Here is an 8,497-nt window from a genome sequence, read left to right on the forward strand (position 1 = left end):
TTATTAGATGGATGCATTGCTGGAGCTGTTTATTTAGGATGTTTGGATTTTACATTTATTTGATGTGTTTTAATCATTTGATGTGTTATTTTGTTGCTGTAATGTGAGATATAAGAGCTTCCATATGACAGTGTAGCCCAGTAAACATTTACATGAAAGCATCAGGAGCTACAGGAGAGTTATATGTGTACTTATACACAGGGTGCCATTTGTGTTTTTGAAACATTTTTATTCAGGAAAATGAATCAGAACCACAGTGATTCTATATAGATTATGAAACATATGAGGTTATTTCTCTCAGCTGTTACAGCAACATTTATAAAATAATTATGAAACTTGAACTTGACCACTGCATTTGCAGGAAAATTTAAATCCATTTTTTAAAAAGTAATTTATCAAGTAGTGTGATATTTTCACTCTGTGATGTGATGTCATGTTCATGTCTTTCCTCATCTGGACACATAGGAGATGTGATCATATACAACAAAACTAAAGGTTTAATGTTAATTGAACATGTCAGAATTAAATCCCCCGACGCTCCTTTCAGTACTGTGGATACTCGGCCAGACGTGTCAATACTCTTAATGTCATTCTTGCAAGTCACTGTTTAATTCAGCTCTATGTGCAGCAAACTTCAATACTGAATAGAAAATAATCCCATCATGCAACAGTACAACATGCTGTTATCATAAAAATAAACAGGCTACAGTATATGTCTACATGTCAGACTAAGAAAACAGTCTGATGACGGACATCTGTCTTCTTTTTATATTTTCCTGGGGAGGGGTCATCAAAATTAAGTTGAGAGGTTTTTCTGTGATAGGAAAGTTTTTGAGGACAAACTAACTGATAAGCATCTGATGTGAGATTACACAGTATACATCTGTTACCATGGCAACAGCAGAGCATTTCCTGTCATGTAAAGGACTGACTGTTGCGAAACACTTTTTCTTCTTATCAAATATACGTGTTTGAGCTGCTTCCTGTAACTCTGTCAAACTGTTTCTCACACTTAACTCCCTAAAATCCAGTTTCCCCTTTTCATCACTTAAAGATTGTTAAAATAATCAAACTCCACTCTGACAGCGTCGGACATATTGTCTATCATGTTGTTCATATTCACTCATGAGTGAATTCTTCAAAAAGGCTCCAAGTTTTTATTGCTGCATCGTTCCATCAGATGGAAATAATCTACATTTCTGCTGCTGCATCATTTTAGACACATTTCCCCAAAACTCAGAAGACAGTTTGGGTATTTTTGAAAACGTTGGGATCTCATCTAGAATTTAAAATAAAGTCCTGCAAGTTTAAACAAAGTCTGGCTGCACAGCATGAGCTCGTACTGAGGACGATGATGAAGAAAAGGCCGATATCTCAAAATCTGGTGAAATAATTCCAGTGAACTGACGCTTTAACCTGCGGTTAGAGGCTTCAGTTCTGAGAAGCTGCTCATCACACATACAGTCTTTAAATAGCACAGTAGTTATATGATGTCACCACACAGGATTTCTGGGTATTGAAGTCATTCTGAGCTGCTGTGTTGCATTAACTCTATATGAACCAGTCTGTTGGTTAACTCTATATGAACCAGTCTGTTGGTTAACTCTATATGAACCAGTCTGCTGGTTAACTCTATATGAGCCAGTCTGCTGGTTAACTCTATATGGACCAGTCTGTTGGTTAACTCTATATGAACCAGTCTACTGGTTAACTCTACATGAACCAGTCTGTTGGTTAACTCTCCTGTCCCCCCTCCCCCTTTCCCTCTCTCTTTCTCTCTCTCAACCCAACCGGTCAAAGCAGATGGCCGCCCACCAAGAGCCGGGGTCTGCTTGAGGTTTCTACCCGTTAAAGGGGAGTTTTTCTTTACCGCTGTCACCAAGTGCTGCTCATGGGGGAATTGTTGGGTCTCTGTAAGTTAAAGAGTTTGGTCTTGACCTGCTCTATGTGAAAAGTGCCTTGAGATGACTTTTGTTGTGATATGGCGCTATATAAATAAAAATTGATTGATTGATTGATATATGAACCAGTCTGTTGGTTAACTCTATATGAACCAGTCTGTTGGTTAACTCTACATGAACCAGTCTGTTGGTTAACTCTATATGAACCAGTCTGTTGCACTAAAACATAATTCTGGTTTATTTTCATAGTTTTGTTCATCATTTCTATCAGTAATAACAACATCGTACTCAACAAGTTAATATCTGAGATCTGTGAACATGGTGACATCATTAAAAAGACGTCTGATTGGTCAGAAACACGAGCAGTCAGACAATCAGACAGGAAACAAACCAACATGTTAGTTCTCCTTTAACTCTGTATGAAACGTCTGTTGAGCTTGTGTTCATGTGTTCATCTCATCTGCTGCTCTTCAGAGAAGAATGGTAAATGGTAAATGGACTGTACTTGTATAGCGCCTTTCTAGTCTTCCAACCACTCAAAGCGCTTTTTACACTACGAATCACATTCACCCATTCACACACATTCATACGCTGAATGGTTACAGGGGCTACCATGCAAGGTCCCAACCTGCCCATCAGAGGAAGCTAAGCATTCACACACATTCATACACTGATGGCACAGCCATCAGGAGCAATTTTGGGGTTAAGTATCTTGCCCAAGGACACATCGGCATGTGGACTGGAGGAGCCAGGAATCGAACCGCCGATCTTCCGATTAGTGGACGACCCGCTCTATCTCCTGAGCCACAGCCGCTCAGCAGAAAGTAGAAGCAGTGAGGTCGAGAAAAAAGGTTTTAAAGTTTCAGACTGACCAGGCAAAGAGAGACGTTTGTTTTTCCTTCATTTTTTGTCTTTTTATGAGGATTATTTTCACCCCAGAATAATTGAGAGTACCTCATACTGCAGTAGCTCAGTTTTCTAGTCACTGAAAATTTAACGTTATTTTCATACACAAATTATAATTGTTTGTAGCATCGACTTCAACATCTGTGTGTTTTCAGTGAGATGAGCTCTGAGCTGCTGCAAAGCCTCACAGTGTTTGTTCAGTTCACAGCTCTGCAACAATATAAATATTAATTTTCTGATTTTCTCTGCAGGACTCCAGGCTGAAGATAAACCCCAACCAACAGGTAAAAAGAGAGAATATATCTCATCTGGTCTGGGAACGCCTCTGATCCCCCAGGAGGAGCTGGAGGACGTTACCCGCACCTCCATCAGTGCTGGACAATGAATCCACTTTGGTTTATGAACAAATACCCTCAAAACTGATAACTAATAAAATATGCTAATGTTAGCATTGAAAAGTGAAAATCTAGATTTTGGACATCATCACTGTTCGCTGTAGAGCTGCACACCGCTAATTTCTATAAAATCTATATCAGATCTATTAAATGCAACGCATGGCATTGTGGGATTGTTTGCAGGAAGTAGTGTACATGACATGAACATGACTTTTTTGTTCCATTGTGGATCATTTGAGGCTCTAAATGTTGGATAAATTTACACACAGAATTCACACACTGAAACAAAATGGAGGAGGGTAAATAGAGTGAACTTTGTAGTAAATAGTGAGTGATTTCAGACACAGTCTTAGTCTTGCTTCTATATCTGGTCTCTTGTGTATTGTATCCCACAATCCTCTGTTTTCCTCCAGGTTCTCAGTGTGAAAGCACAGCCAAGGCCAACATCGTGCTGTTGGTCTGTGAATCCAAGAACACCACCTCTGAAGACCATGAAAACATTAAGTCCTTTCTAACTCAAGTAGTCAGCAACTTCAACATCGGCCCTGACAAAGTCCAGATCGGTAATAATTTTACTACTACAGTCAATCAATCAATTTTTATTTATATAGCACCAAATCACAACAAAAGTCATCTCAAGGCACTTTTCACATAGGGCAGGTCAAGACCGAACTCTTTAACTTACAGAGACCCAACAATTCCCCCATGAGCAGCACTTGGTGACAGCGGTAAGGAAAAACTCCCCTTTAACGGGTAGAAACCTCAAGCAGAACCCGGCTCTTGGTGGGCGGCCATCTGCTTTGACCGGTTGGTTTGAGAGAGAGAAAGAGAGAGGGAAAGGGGGAGGGGGGACAGAAGGATGCCATCAGGACTGTGAAGGACCGCGAAGGCTCGGCCCAGAACCCAGGGGTTTCTGTGAGATGAGAAAGCACAAAGAACTCCGGGGAAGAAGCAAAGTTAGTGACATGCATTGATGTTACATGAATACATACAGATGGAGAGGAGGAGGAGGAGAGAGGAGCCCAGTGCATCATGGGAAGTCCCCCAGCAGTCTAGGCCTATAGCAGCATAACTAAGGGCTGATCCAAGGCGAGCCTGGTCGGCCCTAACTATAAGCTTTATCAAAAAGGAAAGTTTTAAGCCTACTTTTAAACATAGAGAGGGTGTCTGCACCCTGGACCCAATCTGGAAGATGGTTCCATAGAAGAGGAGCCTGATAGCTGAAGGCTCTGCCTCCCATTCTACTTTTAAAGACTGTAGGGACCACCAGTAAGCTGCATACTGGGAGCGCAGTGTTCTAGTGGGATAATACGGTACTATGAGCTCTTTAAGATATGATGGTGCCTGACCATTAAGGGCTTTGTAAGTTAGGAGAAGGATTTTAAATTCTATTCTAGATTTTACAGGAAGCCAATGCAGCGAAGCTAAAATGGGAGAAATGTGATCTCTTTTTCTAGTTTTAGTCAGAACACGTGCAGCTGCATTCTGGACCAGCTGGAGAGTCTTTAGAGACTTGTTAGAGCAGCCTGATAATAAGGAATTACAATAATCCAGCCTAGAAGTAACAAATGCGTGAACTAGTTTTTCTGCATCTTTTAGGGACAGGATGTGCCTGATTTTTGTGATATTACGTAAGTGAAAAAAGGCAGTCCTTGAGATTTGATTTATGTGGGAGTTAAAGGACATATCCTGATCAAAGATAACTCCCAGATTCCTTACGGTGGTGCTGGAGGCCAGGGTAATGCCATCCAGAGTAGCTTTATCATTAGATAATGTGTTTCTAAGGTGTTTAGGGCCAAACACAATAACTTCAGTTTTATCTGAGTTTAGTAGCAGAAAATTGCAGGTCATCCAGGTCTTTATGTCGTTAAGGCATGCTTGGGGTTTGTTTAACTGATTGGTTTCATCAATCAGTTACAACTATTCACACTACTGCTCCTGGTACTATTACTACTACTGCTTGTGTATAAAGTACTCAAAATACTAAAATCTTTACACCACAATGTGAAAATATTCAAATATAGGTGCAGCTCCCAAATTACATGTTTAAGCTAAATAACTGCTGTCTGCATACAGCCTCCATTACTGCCAGTTATTTCCCAAAACATGCAGACATATTTTAGCTTTGTAATAACTTGCAGAATTCTCAAAACGTTCAAAATGAAATGTTCAGGTGATACACCTACCTTAAAATTCAGTGCTTCATCTACTGAAACACACATTTATAACTCATAGTAATTATGATTCAGCTTGTAAAACAACAATTATCATTATTCTCATTGTTATTCTCATTATCATTTAAAATCAAAAGCTGGGTCAGTGTGTCAGTTTCACACATTTCTGTGTGTTTGCTGCAGGTCTGGTTCAGTGCAATGGATTTTTCTCAGTGACCGACTGGTACCTGAACACTCACCAGACCAAACAATCCCTGCTGGAGGCCGTAGCCAACCTGCCAAAGAGAGGAGGAGACGACTACTTCATAGGTAATTTAACAGCAGACTGTCTGATCCACACCAGCTTTACACTGTGAGGGACTGAGGCAGAGACTCTGATTAGATCCAAATATATTTACTTTCTGTATTTAGGTCTGTCAGCGGTGGAAAGAGAAGCTGTTAGTGATCCATATTTTCACTTGAAATATTTATAGTATAGAATATATTGAATATATCCAGCAATTTGTGAATGAAATTCAGTCTCTTGACTGATCAAGAAAACTGTGTCTCTGCTAACAAATAACATCTTCAGAACAGACTTCAGATAAACTTAGTAAAAAGTATTTTCATTTATAGTGATTCCAGAAATATTAAAGGAAAATTCTGGTTTATTTGAACCTGATATATTTCCCATAAATGTGGCCATTGTGGCTCTATGTGTGATGTTAACTTTGTTCTCTCAGCTCCGTTACATGATTCCTAACTGGACAGGATGCAAACAAGCAAACATGAGATTGTTTTAGTTTTTCCCTGTTAAGATGTCCTAACCTGCTCCGTGCATCAGTGAACAGGCTAAGTACGGCAAGCCATATGGATCAAAATGTCTAATTTGAAGTTCACATTAATATGTCTAATTTGTACGTCTTAAGACGACAGTTAACACGTCGATTTTGAACGTGTTAAGTCGTTTTGACCATTAAGGATTCTGTTCTATTGGTGGACGTCGACATAGCCGCTCCTTTTTGACGTAGGGACGGCGTAGGGCTGAATGTTTGTCTACACTGTGGTCACGTGGACGTTTGAGCTACGTATCTATCACATGTCTTACACACAACTGTGATTTAGTATGTGGGAGGAGCCATGGCAACGCAGCCGTGACATCACTCCCCTTTCTGTACTGGTCGGAAACAAGTCTCGTCCCTTTCAGTGTGTCTGCGCTGGGAGAAGGTTCGCTTTTTCGGTCAGCCAGATCACCAACGGAGGTGAATTGTGCAGTGTGCTTCTCCCCCTTTTCTTCTGGAGCTTCTCCCCTCGCTGGACGAGAAGAGAGTTCAACACGTCACAGACTGTATAAATATGGACGACGCGTCTCCACTGCTATGGAAAAGTGAAGCTAAAATATCTCCTTTTTGGGAGCGGCCATCTTGCTTGTGGGGAACTTTTGGGGAACTGTAGTGACGTCCATGTTCATATACAGTCAGTGGAAGCTTCAGATGAAGCTAAAGTTAGCTGGTTAGTGTGATATATAGTGATATTTTTTCAGTTGAGTGGCATTTATTAATATTGTGGAAACTGTTACCACTAACGGAACACACACACACTCACACACACACACACTCACACACACACACACTCACACACACACACTCACACACACACACTCACACACACACACACATACACACTCACACACACACACACTCACACACACACACACTCACACACACACACACACACACACTCACACACTCTGTTTACTTTCATTCAGACTCACAAACAAACTTTTGAAGAGATTCGTGTCAAAATCATATTTATGTGGAAAGCTGTAGGAGTCTCAGCAGCTCGCCCTGATGTTCATCATTGTGTGTAATAAACGTCTTTTACTGAATCCCTTGAATCTCTATAACAGAGCTGAGAGAACAAAGTTAGCCTGACACATAGAGACACAATGGCCACATTTATGGGAAATACATCAGGTTGAAATGAACCAGAATGTTCCTTTAATAATAATGTTATTGTAATAGTCTTATGATTATTAATATTGTGATATAACATTATTGTATAGTATCATGGTATAATGTTATATATCACAGACTGCTGATGCTGTTATAGTGATAGTGATTATAATAATTATAATAATACAAATAAAAGTCTCACAATAGAATTTGAAGCTCTGTGATTGGATGTTTCTGACTGAAATGCATCTTGGGAGTCGTAGTTAACTTCTCTCTCTCAGTTTTTATGTCTACAGGCTTCTAGCTTTGACTTTTTATCAAAGAACCAGATATTTTGTTACACAGGTGTTGAAGTGCTGCAGCTGTCAGTCACCTAACAGTCTATGAACAAAGTAACGGGACCTTTATGTCTGGAACAAGCAACACATGAAATAAAGTCTCTGTATCTTTTAAAGCCTCTTTATTTCTGTCATACAGGAGATGCTCTGTGGGACATCCGATATGTGTTCTTTCGACCCGATAAGGGAATGCGTTCAGACTCCCAAAAAATTCTCATTCTGATTACTGATGGAGAGTCTCGGGACATCGTATCCCTCGACTCACATCACCTGAGAGACGACGGCATTGAGATCTACACTATTGGTGATTGACTTTCTCTCTGCAACTCTGAAACTACATTATTTTACCATGAAAGAATAACGTCACATTAACATGAATTAAACATGATATTTTGCCACAATGAAAACGTTAATTAGTAAGACTCTTAAGATGATGTGTATGACTGCATTTATAGTTTATATCAGTTAATGTCTTACATTATTAAATCAAGTCTTTTAATAGTGGGCTGAAATGAATTAAACCAATCTGCTGCTCACAAGGAAGAAAGTTAATCTAAATATGTGGTGTGCTTTGGTAGTGATAATGTAGGACATATGATTTCTGTTTAATGGGATTAAAAATGCACAACCATCAGCATGTTCTGTCAATTAAGGTTTAATTAAGGAGCAAGAAGCAGCAGGAAACAATAATTTTATTACTTTTCCAACCAAATTGTTTTCTTATTTTAAGTTTTTATGGTTCAGTTTTAACATTTTTCTCTCAGGTGTAAAGAATGTAAACGAGGCTCAGCTGAGGACCATCGCCTCAGATCCTGATGAAATTCACATGTTCAGTGTCATCGACTCCTC

General features: G+C 39.7%; 1 long non-coding RNA gene across 1 annotated transcript; it reads left to right on the forward strand.

Moving 5' to 3' along the window:
• Positions 1-3,468: 3,468 nt before the first annotated feature.
• Positions 3,469-7,859, forward strand: LOC121912009. Its single transcript, XR_006100001.1, has 3 exons — positions 3,469-3,765; positions 5,560-5,685; positions 7,788-7,859. It is a non-coding gene; the product is annotated as an uncharacterized LOC121912009 (long non-coding RNA).
• The last annotated feature ends 638 nt before the right edge of the window (positions 7,860-8,497 follow it).

Source organism: Thunnus maccoyii, chromosome 14 (assembly GCF_910596095.1).
Source record: "Thunnus maccoyii chromosome 14, fThuMac1.1, whole genome shotgun sequence".
Taxonomy (NCBI): Eukaryota; Metazoa; Chordata; class Actinopteri; order Scombriformes; family Scombridae; genus Thunnus; species Thunnus maccoyii.